The sequence below is a fragment of the Staurois parvus genome, unplaced genomic scaffold, assembly GCF_062004578.1.
Source record: "Staurois parvus isolate SC_StPar_1 unplaced genomic scaffold, SC_StPar_1.0 ptg000085l, whole genome shotgun sequence".
In the NCBI taxonomy this organism is placed as follows: domain Eukaryota; kingdom Metazoa; phylum Chordata; class Amphibia; order Anura; family Ranidae; genus Staurois; species Staurois parvus.
This window is the reverse complement of record NW_028317881.1, coordinates 1,888,938-1,902,614: the sequence shown is the minus strand read 5'-3', so window position 1 is coordinate 1,902,614 and position 13,677 is coordinate 1,888,938. Positions and strand designations below refer to the sequence as shown.

General features: G+C 41.8%; 1 pseudogene; it reads left to right on the top strand.

Annotated features, from left to right (window-relative positions):
- Positions 1–577: 577 nt before the first annotated feature.
- Positions 578–1,645, top strand: LOC149468564 (uncharacterized; annotated as a pseudogene).
- The last annotated feature ends 12,032 nt before the right edge of the window (positions 1,646–13,677 follow it).

The window sequence follows — 13,677 nt, the reverse complement described above, 5'->3', positions numbered from 1 at the left end:
TTGGCAAAATGGCTGAGACAGTAATCAGCTACAAGAAGCAAAGTCGAGATGAATGTGTGCGAGTTCAGAGGTATCCCGACCACAAGGGACCAGACGAAGGAGCAGATGATGCGCGCCCTGGTCGAGAAAGACAAGGAGGAGCTATCCTTGGATATGGAGCCACAGGATGTGGACCTTGATGCCCCAGAGGAACAGCTGCCTTTCCCCACCACCGGATGTGGATCGTGGTGAAATCCGGGAGGGCCAACTGGAAGCCCATTCTTTGTCCCTGCAGGCTGAGCTACAGCTGCTGGGCCCAGTCAGTGAAACATTAGGCTTCCAATTCATTAACCAGCGCTGGGAAGCAGAGGACAGACGAGCAGCTGCAGAGCGGGAAGCAGAGGACAGGCGAGCAGCTGCAGAGCGGGAAGCAGAGGACAGGCGAGCACAGCGGGAAGCAGAGGAAAGGCAAGCAAAATGGCAACATGAGCATGAACTGGAGCTAGAAAAACTCCGGCTGCAGCAGAACAGGTCTGCTGATAACACTGAGTCCAGGGAAGAACGGATACACAGAAATTCCCTGGACAAATTCCCCACTATGGACCTGGATGGTGATATGGACACTTTTTTACAAGGATTTGAGAGGACTTGTCATCAATACCTCCTGCCCAAGGAGCAATGGGCACAGTACCTCATACCATGGCTGAAAGGCAAGGCCCTGGATGTGCTTCTGAGTCTTCCAGAGGGCCAAGAAAGGGACTATGAGACTCTTAAACAGGCCATTGTTAAATGGTACCAGCTCACGCCAGAGGTGTACCGCAAGCATTTCAGGACATTGCATCGAGGTCCTAATGACAGCTACACGGACCTCGTCTGCAGTCAGCACACTGCTTTCCGGCAATGGCTAAAAGGGACTGTCTGTGAGCACCTTTGACGCCCTATAGGAGCTAATGATCAAGGGCCAGTTCCTACAGACATGTCCTTTTGAGGTCCGGCAGTTTGTACTCAACCGTGATCCCAAGACAGTAGATCAAGCAGCAGATATAGCTGACTCCTATGCGGCTAACAGAATGCCTGTCACCCGGAGGACTACTGAACCCAGCTGGAAAGGAGGAAAGGCAACCGGCCCCTCTTCTCAGGACATCCAGAAGACCAAGGCATTCAGACCTTTAGGAGCAACCCCAACAACTGTGGATACCCGGAGATGTTTTTTGTGCCACCAGACAGGTCATCTTAGTATATCCTGCCCTGAGAAAAGAAGGCTGTCCCACCATCTACCAAGACAACCCGCCTGGAGTCTACTGTTTTGTGTGCTTCCAGGAATGTCGGAGGGCTCTCCGATAACCTGCAGCCTGTCACTGTGGGTGGCAAAGTTACCACCGGCCTAAGGGACAGTGGAGCGGAGGTGACTTTAGTGCATCCAGAACTGGTGAGCCCTGAAGATCTTATTCCTGGTAAGACCATGACTGTAAAGGGGGTTGGGGGCATCAACCCAGCGGTCCCCACGGCCTGTGTTTATCTAGACTGGGGAGCTGGGAGAGGAATGAGTGAAGTTGGGGTAACCGATGCCATTCCCACTAATGTATTATTGGGTACTGACCTGGGGCAGTTGGTATTCCAATATGAGCCATATCCAGCCCCCCCTAGAACCTACATAGCCACCTGAGGCCCTGGACTCATGTAAAGTACTGTTTAAAGACTCCATGAACACTGGGGATTCTGGGGAGGGTCAGGGGGTGAATGACTGTGTACCAGGTTCTGGCCCTAGTGGTTCTCTGGAGTCCAGGCCTGGGGAAAAGCTTAACGTCATATATGTGGCATCCTCATGCATATCATGTGGTGGATCATGGTAATGGGCTAAAATGTACAGCTAATAGTAAAAAAAAAATTGCTATGTCTGGCCAGTTTTCCTATGATAATTAAAAACAAATCAGGAGGAAAAAAACAAAGTACTTGGAGTGCCTTGAGATTTTGTATACTTTTAAAGTGTGTTGTGACTAAGGTTGAAAAATGCTGGCGTCAATAGACCCCGACCTTTAGTCAACAATGACTATTGATCACATTTTCCAAACTATGATCTCAAGTCTGTGATTACCTATAGGTGTGTTTAAGTCCTCCTACAATTACATTTCATTCTTACATGGATTACAAAAATATCAATCATATCATATATGGGGAGAAATACACTCCTACCTTTGATCAATAAAATGTCAGATGCCAAATATAGTGCCTAGATGATCTGGTGAGCAGATTATTACATTTGAATTTATGCTTATTGATACATTTTAACAGATATTAAATGAGAAAGAATGGTCCCTCTGTGCTGCATGCAGGAGATACGGACTCTCCTTGCATGGCTTTAAAGGAACAACAGGTTTTGGCCATACAAAAGGTTTTTTAATTTGCGGCATTTCACTAACAGGTCACATATACAGTATATGCTTGCACTGAGGAAAGCTGAGCAAGAGATGTAAACTACAGAAAAATGTGTTTCAGTTCGATTTCATTTAAGTAAATAATTTCATTTCATTATATTCGGAATGTTAGAATGATTCATTTTCAGAACCATTTGTTATTTCGGGAGAGTATATATTCATTGCTCTAAATTGAATTGTATTTTTGGAAGTTCTGCTATTCTTTTGTTATTTCAGAAGATTGGCTATATTCATTTAATTAGTACATAATAATTAATTATGTTATTAAGTTGAATTAATTTCCCCATTCCCAATTGACTTTGTTTGTTGGACTGCACACATACAAATAAATGAATGGTCCCTCAAGTTCAACCCCAATACAAAAATAATATTTTTAGAATATGCTCACTAGAATAAAAATGATTGTATCCTAATCAATTTGAATCATTTGTTATGGCGTTATGTTATTTATATGCTAAACATTAACAAAAGGCCCAAACTATTGCATCATGCCATCCGAAGGAAACAAATGAATACAAATTAATTTGTGGTTTTTATTATAGTTTATTTCAGATTAGTTGAAATTCTTTAGTATTGTGATTTGGATGCATCCGAATCTCTGACTCACTCAAATTTTGGCTGAAATTCGATTCGTAAGGAAACAGAACGCAAATGTGTAGACTGAGATGTTGGTAGATGACTGAAGAGAAATACTGAGGGAAATCCTTAAAGTTACCCTGTTAACACTGGGTAGCTTTTATGCTAAAATATTTCTGTAATAGAACAGTAACTATACTTGCCTTTGGTGGCAGTCAGGGAGATTTATATTATATTTACAGTATATGTTTGGCACCTAAAGAAAGGGGTGCATCATGGACTTGAAACATTGGTGTGCTTTTCTTTTTTTTACTTTTTGGTATTACTACTACAATTTGACCTAATTTAGGCTTCATTTACACTATATGCAGTTGAACGCATTTTTTAATGCAGTATGAATGGATGTGTAAGGAAAATCAATTTATTCTAATTAGTCTAGTTTACACAATTGCTGTGTTGTCAAATGCATGTAAGAAAAAATAGATGATGGTGATGGGGAAACTGATACTAAACATTTTTTACTGTTAATGTAAGCAGTACATTAAGGTAAAAAATGTTTAGGCTTAATAATAGCATGCAATGGCAAGAAAATGATTCTCTTGTGCTAAAAGAGGTACAGTATATGAAGAGGAATAATTTTACCACGTACAAAAGACCCCATCTGAAATATGCAATTGAACTGAAAAGTTCACAAAAGTTAACAAAAAGGATATTGGGGAACTGGAGAAAGTGCGGAGAGGTGCAACCAAACTAAAGGGAGTCATGGAGGACCTCAGCTATGAGGAAAGATTAGCTAAACTGGATTTATTCTTTCACGATAAGAAGCAATTAAGGGAGGATATGATCATCATGTATAAATACATGAGTGATCCACATAGTGAAGTGGTGTTGAGTTATTGACTTTCAGGTCATTACAGAAGACAAGAGGGCACTCTTTATGTCTATAGAAAAAGAGGTTTAAACTCCACAGAAAGAAAGACTTCTTTACAGTAAGAACTTTGAAAACATGAAATAGATTCCCTCAGTAACTAGATCTGGCCAGCTTAGCGGAGTGTTAAAAAAAAAAAAAAGGATGCATTCCCAAATGCACAAAACATAACTGGATATTAACATTTATTGGTAATAACACCAGAGATTGATGATTCAGGGAATGTCTGATTGCTTCAGGGGATCAGGAAGTGATTTTTCCAACAATGGAGCAAATTGGCTCATGCTTTTCACCTTCCTCTAGAATAGATCAACTGTGGGTACAGGGTTCTGTATATTGGGGTTTTCTATTTATTTACCTTTTCTTTTTGTTGAACTAAATGAACTTTTTTTTCAACCTCACTAACAATGTAATTACCACAATAAAGACATTTTGGGTATATTTATAAAATAGTGAATGTGTAATTCAACAAATATTCATTGCAGGTGTATCTTCCTGCTGCACGTGCTTTGTATTGGGAAGATGAATCACCTGTAGTGAACCTATGGTGAAAGTCCCATTCACTGCATTATAAAAATGGTGATGATTATTGAAAGTAGGTAGCAAAAACTGAAGCTGGCATAAACAGTTTTGTTAGTGTGTACATATCTCATATATGTACACACTATTAGTGTATACAAAATGGATTCAGTTATATTCCATTTAATCCTTTCAATTATCAATGCAATCAACTGCTCTAGGGCTTTGGAGAAGTAAATTTAACAATTCCATTAGCTAGGATATTTTTGAAAATATCTAGGAAAAAGGAAAAAAAACAATATATTGCAAAGTATATTTGTAATGGATCGGCAAGGAAATTCATAACTATAAAACAATTATTACTTTGATTTCTGGTCTTATAAAACTCTAGAATATCATAGCAGGTGAATGGCTTAGTTTCTGACAGAAAATTCCCACACACTATTTATTAAAATGTGAAAGCAAGTATCAAGTGATAAAATCATTAATGACAGTAGCACAGGTTACGTTTAAGAGGGATTTCCCTTTTTGGAATCCTCTTAGAATGTTATACTCAAGGATTATACTGTAACCTTTCAACCTATCTGCCACTTTGATTGTTTTAATCCTAAAACTGAAATCTAAATATCTCACTAAGGATTACTTGATCAACTCACTTACTAGTAGTGGCATTTTGCAAAATAGGGTTCAATTTTTGTCAATAACTACACCATGATAAGCTGTCTAATTATCTGCAAAGTACTCAGATGATGTAAAATAGCTGTTGACTCTCCCAGCTGAAACAGAGAATAGGCAATGATCATATGTGTGTTCTTCCAAAAGCTCTACATACCTGCTTAGCATTTTGATATTGAAGGTAAATATACTGTATATTTAATGATGTTTCCCTGAGGTAATAAGGTTATTAGGCATTGTTTGCAATGGCAATCCTTTTCTGACTCGGCAAATTCAATAAACTTATGAGTTAACTACCTATGGTCATTAATGTTAGCAGCACCTGACTACCTAAACCAGGGTTTCTCCACCAGGGTTCCTTTAGAGGTTGTTAGGGGTTCCTTGAACAATGAACAATTTCTGTCTCTCAGGTTAGTTCCCAATGACACCATTGATCTTTTTAGCTATCTGTAAGTGGGTAATTATTCTCAATGGCCACAAGTGTAAGGAACATTCTTCCCACTGACCATCATACTAAGGAATAATGAGTTGTAGATATGGCCATTATTAGCAGGGATTCCCTGGGACCAGAAAGTTATTTTAAAAGGTTACTCTGTGTTGAAAAGGTTGAGAAAGGCTGACCTAAATAATAGCAAACTGGAAACATTGTTTTACTTCTTGCCGACCAGCCACTGTAGAAATACAGTGGCAGGACGACACGGCTGGGCAAAACCACATTTTAAAACGTGCATTTGCAAAACAGGCAGGGGGCGCGCGCGAGTCGCGTGCCCACCCTACCCATCCCTCCGATTGCGGCCGCGGGTGTCAGTCGCCGGGTCACGGCCGGTCATTACCTACCATGTCCCGGCAATTAGCGGCAACCACTGACAGGATGGCTGCAGTGTTTACACTTGAGCTGTGCTTCCTGTCAGTCCCCTGTCAGCTCCTGACATGCTGATCCGGAGAGAAGAGTTTATCTCTCCGGATCAGCATGTTCCCCTGCAGTACACCCCCCGCCCCCTAGTAAAACACTCCCCTCACACAGTTAACCCTTTCAGTAAATAAAAAAGTTAACCCCTTCCTCCCCAGTGCCATTAGTATAGTGTCAGTGTTTTTTTTTTTTGCACTGATCACTGTATTGGTGTCACTGGGGATGTCAGTGACCCCAAGTGAGTTCCCCCCCAATTTCAGAATGTCCACCGCACTCCCGCCATAAGTAGCTGATCACCGCCATAAGTCGCTGATCGCCGCCATTATTAGTATAAATAAAAAAAAATCCCAGTATCTTTCCCACCATTTGTAAACGCTATAACTTTCATGTAAACCAATTAATTTACACATATTGGGTATTTTTTTAGCAAAGACATGTTGCAGAATACATTTTGGCTGAAATTTATTACTAAATTTGATTTTTACATTTTTTTTTACTGGACATGTTTTATAGCAAAAAGTCCAAAATATTGTTTTTTTTTCTCAAAATTGTCAGCATTTTTTTTTTTAATAGCGCAAAAAATAAAAAACGTACAGGCGATCAAATATCACCGAAAGAAAGCTCAATTTGTGGGAAAAAAAGATGTAAATTTCATTTATGTACCGTATTGCATGACCGCGCAATTGTCCGTTAAACTAGCACAGCGCTGTATAGCAAAATAATGGTGTAAATTGCAGTATCTATACCATAGTTTGTAGACGCTATAACTTTCACACAAAGCAATCAATATACACTTATTGAGATTTTTTTTACCAAAAACATGTAGCAGAATACATTTTGGCCTAAATTTATAACCAACTTTGAGTTTACTATATATTTTTTATAGCTGAAAGTAAAAAATATTGTTTTTCTTCAAAATTTTTGGCCTTTTTTTGTTTATAGCGTGAAAAATAAAAAGCGCACAGGTGATCAATAACCACCAAAAGAAAGCTCTATTGGTGTGAAAAAAGGACGTAAATTTCATTTGGGTGCAGTATTGCATGACCGCGCAATTATCAGTTGAATTAGTGCAGCGCCGAGTAGCAAAAAGAGGCCTGGTCATTAAGGGGGGTAAATCCTCAGGAGGGCAAGTGGTTAATCCAGATCTGCTATGGTTAGCACAACAAACTGAAACTGTTGAATTTTTCACAGTTTTGAAGGACAAGCAGGCCATATGTAAAGTTCAAAGACAGCAGCAGATAACCATAGTCTAATGTTAATAAATGAATTCTTGTCTGGTCAGATTGACTAGATCTGTAATGTTTAGCTGATTCTTTATTATTTATTTGAGAACAGGCTTTCTTGATCATTCATTTAGAGACACTTCTAAATTCGTTAGGCATTTGTTTATGCCAGTGTTTCTGTCACGTACCTGGATAGTGAGCCTGACGTGAAGAGGCAGGCCTTTCTGTACAAGCTCAAGGACCGTTGATGGTGAGACAGCAGTCGCAGGGGCACGGTGGGGTAAGAGTGCCTGTGATCAGTCCAGTAGTAGCTGGTAAGCAGATGAGTTGTAGGCAGGGAGCAGGGTTCTGATGTAGCCGTGCTGGATGGATACTCGAGAGCTGTGTGCTGAGGACGCAGGGTCAGACGAGCCAGGTTCGGTATCAGTCAGGCAGATCAGGCTTACAGAGGCAGGAGGAAGAGTAGTCAGGTCGCAGGCCAGGTCAGCAGCGGAAGATCAATCAGACAGGAGTGGAGACAGAAGAATAATCCAAGACAAGCCAGAGGTCAGGGCAGGAAGCAATCAAGCGGAGATCAGGAACAGGCTGGTTCGGTATCAGGAGACAATCATGGGAATCAGGGAACACGAGCAGGGAAAAGACCATACAGCAATTGGACAACTACTGCAGCCAGTTTAAATAGCCCTTTTGGCGCCAGTATTAGTGACAGGCGCGCGCCCTTATGTGCGAGTGCGCATGCATGCACGCACGTGTGCGCGCCTATGTCCAAGTGCCTGCACATCTGTTTGGCTCGTAAGGACTCTGCGCATGCGCATATTTGTGCGCCGTGGAACTTAACCTGCATTATGGACAGGCCTTACTGTCCGTGTACTGCAGACAGGATCCTGAGGAAGTCACGAGGGCGTGACGTAACACGTAGATGCGGTGTGGTGACGCACTTCCGGTGAGCGCCATCTTAGGACTCCAAAGTGTCTGCATTACACCCATGCTTAGTGGTGTTAAGTGCCTGACATTTTCTATTTAAATGTGAGTTGATTACCTGGCGATTTTATTCTATTCTACCATTAAATACAATATTGCACTATGGAGGATCTTTGTTTTGTCCTTATATGATTCCTACATGGTCTTTACGTATTGGTAAGCCTATGGTCACCTGCACATGGAAGAGGAGCTGGAAGGGAAGGAGAGACCAATAAAGGGCTGTGATATCTTACCTACCTGGAGATTGTGGGCAGGATCCAGGGAGATCCGAAAAGTGTTTTGACCCTTGTAGGGTTGCAGCAGGAAGGTGAGCGGGCATGCTTGCCATTTAGGATTTACACTCACCACTTGCACTAACATTGGAGCACCCATAGAAGGAGAAAATTATTGTGTTACTCTTGCTATTAGCATGTATGATGGTACTATATGGACATTTATGATTCACACTTGATTTATAACAAATGCGAATGGTACACTGAGCACGTGTTGTTTGCAATATATAGCCCTGTATAGGGACCCACTTTCTTTTTTTTCTGCATATCACAGTTGAATATTGGGGATTGGTCCCAGTGAGGGACAGGTTTAAGTCACGCATTTGGGTCCTATTGGACCGCATGTTTTTCTTCTGCACCTTTTATCACCTAATAGATCCTGGCAGATCTTACGCACCTGTACGTTTTATAACTGTATATGCGTTTATGTTTATTGATCTGTATCCACTGATTTTATAATTATTTGTATGTGTAAAAACAGCGCTGCACCATTCTGTTTATTATAATGAGTAACCCTAGTGTCCAATTAATTATTATTTTAGGTAAATGTGTTTAAATATACCTTGATATTTAATAATTAAATATTTAAAAAAGCAGTTGGCATTTAGTATAGTAATATATCCATAAATATATAGGTATCTTAGCTACACTACGCTGGAGGCCTGGTGCCTCTCTTTCCCTTCCTTTTTTCTGTTGCAGTGCTAGGGATCCCAGTCCTCCAGTGAAGGCAGTCTCACTTCAGCTTCTTGTTGCTAGCCTGTGACTTTTACTTTCTACGGTTTAACCTCTGGAATCAGACTTTATATACAAATATATACTATATAGAATATATATACTCATTATTTTGGGTTCACACATATAGTTTTATATGTTGCTATTGAGTGGGGTTTAGACCATTTATGTCACCTCTGAGTTGCTACAGATATGTGCAAACGATCTAAACCCATCCACTATACATGATCCAATCTGATCCGATAGGATTACCTTCTAGTGATAGCAAAGGTAGCGCTGAGTGAATGTGCTTTTTTTCTGTAGAAGTAGTATTGGGATGTATTGAAGCCAATCTGGTGGGAGTAAAATACCATTTATGGAACAATTTTTGAAGAGACTCCCAATGTGTTATACAGTGAGAAGTTCATAAAGGTAAAGTAAGGCCGTGGTGTATCTGTTCAATTGGTGGAGTGTTGTGTGTGACCTTCAACCAATACGGGAGAGAAGAGATGGATTCTGAAGGAGACTTTGTGAGCAGTTTGTACATAAATGATATACCCTTGGAGACTGGTTTAGGTGTGTTAAAGTACTAGATCAAGGAGCAAGGTATATCATTATCAGACCATCGGAATTTAGAGAACAGAGAATGAATACTAAGATACATGAAGCAGGATTTAGTTGATAGGTATCTTGGAGGTGTGAGAAGGAGTGGAGTCCATGGTTAGCAAGTAAAGTTCCCACTGTGGAGATTCCTGCACTAAGCCATGGATGAAGTGATAAATCCGGTAATAAGAGTTCTAGTGAGCATAGGGGTAGCTTCAAAAGTAGAGAGGATGAGTAGGATGAGGGTTTGGGAATATTTTAATAGAGATTAGGGCATGGTCAGACCATGAGATCAGGCCAATGGATATTTCTGTAACAGATTGGAGGAGGTGTTTGTCTGTGAGGAAAAGATTAATCCTGGAGTATGAGTCATGGGATTGGGAGTAAAATGAGTACTCTCATCTGGTGTCATTCATACACCTCCAAAGGTCATGTAAGTCCTCGTTCTTTAACCACTTGCCTACTGGGCACTTTTACCCCCTTCGTGCCCAGGCCAATTTTCAGGTTTCAGCGCTGTCACAATTTGAATGACAGTTGCATGATCCTGCAACACTGTACTCATATGAAATATTTATCATTTTTTTCACACAAATAGAGATTACTTTTGGTGGTATTTAATCACCACTGGGTGTATTATTTTTTGCACTATAAGCAAAAATGAGCCAAAAAATGTGAAAGTTTTTCTTTGTTTCTATAAAAATTTGCAAACAGGTAATTTTTCTCCTTCACTGATGTGCGTTGATAAGGCTGCACAGATAGGCAATACTGAAGGGCACTAATAGGCAGCACTGATAGGCTGCACTGATGAGGTGGCACTGGTAGGCATTGATGAGGAGGCACTGCTGGTGCTGCACGGATATGCAGCAATGATGGTCACTGATAGGCGGCACTGATGTGCACTGATAAGTGGCACTGATAGGCAGCACTGATGGGGACTGATGGGCGACACTGGCGGGCTGCGCAGACTGACGGCACTGACCGACAGCAATGACTGGTGGCACTGCTGGGCAGCACTGATGGGTGGCACTGCTGGGCACTGGTGGGAGGCACTGCTGGGCACTGGTGGGAGGCACTGCTGGGCACTGTAACAACCGTGCACACAGTGAAGGACGCAGCCTCCATTTTGTTAAGAAATCTCCATTTTCTCCCCTCATACTTTTCCCCTCCCTCTCTGAGAGGCACAGTGACATTTGGCCAGAGTGTGTGAGTGTTAGGAGTGCCACAGGAGGCCAGAGCCCAGCAGGGGGCTAGGAGCTATAAAATCCTCAAGGGAGCTGTCCAAAGAACCTGTGCCATTTAACACTTCGTAAAAAGATAACTAAGCCTTCCCAGGAGTTCAAAAACATCCCAAGGAAGGCGGGAACAGCTAACACTTTTAAAAATCCATTTTTCCCCTATGTCTGTTATCTTGGAATATGAGAGACTTACATAAAAACCAGGCATATCGTCAGATTGGCCACGAGGAGGTGAACAGCTTGATAGGTTACTCTTCATGGTTGGAATACATAGAAAAGCAGAAAAGTATATCTCGTGAACCATTCAGTGTAGAATTTCATAATTCATATCTAATCAATCCTCAGACGTGTCTGCATAATAATCTAGAAATTCTGAAGGACCCTCTGCACACTGGTATATACCCTTTCAAGCAGACTGCAATAAATAGGGATATTTAGTTCACACATATTGCAATACATGCTTAAGCTGGCCAACTGCGTCAAAGTAATCCCTCTATGGCCAGTCCTACTCTGCTCTGCCTACGCAAATGCTACTGAGGACACAATGCTAGCATAAGGGAAAAGACACAAGGGGGAGAGCTACAAGGTTCAGGTCCTCTGACCCTCAGTAGCCAGACCTGAACCTTGTAGCTCTCCCCATTGTGTCTTTTCCCCTATGCTAGCATTGTGTCCACAGTAGCATTTGCGTAGGCAGAGGAGAGTAGGACTGGCCATAGAAGGATTACTTTGACGCAGTTGGCCAGCTTAAGCATGTATTGCAATATGTGTGAACTAAATATCCCTATTTATTGCATAGTCTGCTTGAAAGGGTATATACCAGTGTGCAGAGGGTCCTTCAGAATTTCTAGTGTTAATATGTGGTTACACCCCTTTAGCACCTGATGGATAAATGCATGCACTAGCTGTTGGGATTTGAGCACAGGTATCTCTTGTTTGTTGTATTGTTGGGTTAGTAGCCAGACCTGAACCTTGTAGCTCTCCCCATTGTGTCTTTTCCCTTATGTTAGCATTGTGTCCACATTAGCATTTGCGTAGGCAGAGCAGAGTAGGACTGGCCATAGAGGAATTACTTTGACGCAGTTGGCCAGCTTAAGCATGTATTGCAATATGTGTGAACTAAATATCCCTATTTATTGCATAGTCTGCTTGAAAGGGTATATACCAGTGTGCAGAGGGTCCTTCAGAATTTCTAGTGTTAATATGTGGTTACACCCCTTTAGCACCTGATGGATAAATGCATGCACTAGCTGTTGGGATTTGAGCACAGGTATCTCTTGTTTGTTGTATTGTGGGTCAGTAGCCAGACCTGAACATTGTAGCTCTCTCCATTGTGTCTTTTCCCTTATGCTAGCATTGTGTCCACAGTAGCATTTGCGTAGGCAGAGCAGAGTAGGACTGGCCATAGAGGGATTACTTTGACGCAGTTGGCCAGCTTAAGCATGTATTGCAATATGTATGAACTAAATATCCCTATTTATTTCATAGTCTGCTTGAAAGGGTATATACCAGTGTGCAGAGGGTTCTTCAGAATTTCTAGTGTTAATATGTGGTTACACCCCTTTAGCACCTGATGGATAAATGCATGCACTAGCTGTTGGGATTTGAGCACAGGTACCTCTTGTTTGTTTGCATAATAATCTACCCGCGGGTGGAATATCACTTGTGCATAGGAAAATAAAAACCAATGAAAACTCATATATGATAGAAATTCATGTGTTGAATGTAGTCATGAGTTGACGGGCCCCTCAATGATAATAATAATGAGTGCTGATGTGACAGTTCTGTAATAAATTCCAGTGTGGTATCCAGTGAGAAAGTGATAAGATTGCCCACTAACCAGAAGCGCAATCTTAATGCGCATGTAGAAATCCAAAAAGGCTGGAGGTCTGATAAAGGTCGGTGGAATATTGATGTCCTCCAGGGGGTCCCTCAATCAGATGGTTAGTATAGGTCTGGTCTATCACCTTCCTCCTCTGGTCCAATTGGATCATCTGAGGTCCTGGGCTGGGGTTAAATGCTCAGTGCAGAGAAACAATGTATGGATACCCATAGTGTAGTAAGTCAAGTATTTATTGAGCATAAAAGTAGCCAATATACATACATATGTATATCACAACACAGGGTGACTGTGGGTGTAGGTAGAAGCGCAGTATGAAACTGCTGAATACACTGACCAGAACAAATGGATGCCGCCGGACCTCCCTGATCCGGCGGCGTGACGTCAAGGGGTGCAAGGGCTCCTCCTAGACGCGTTTCGTATAACCATACGTCTACTGTAGGGGTGATGCCGTGGCCGCGTGACGTCTTTTGATTCTATTTATAGGCAGATGCACGTGGAAATGAGCGTGCGCCATCTTGCCCGAGATTCGCGCTACTGCGCATGTGCGAGTGTCATGGGCGCCATGTTATAGGAGATCGTAGACATGGCTGACGCGCATAGAACTGCACATGTGCGAGTGTCTCGATCGCCATATTACTGGAGATTGTGGACATGGCCGGTGCGCATAGGATTGCGCATGCGCGAGGGTCGCAATCGCCATTTTACTGGTGACAAGAATGATGATGGAAATAATAATAATACTGTGCGGACATAGGCACACACAGTTGTAACAATGCAAATGGGCATGTAA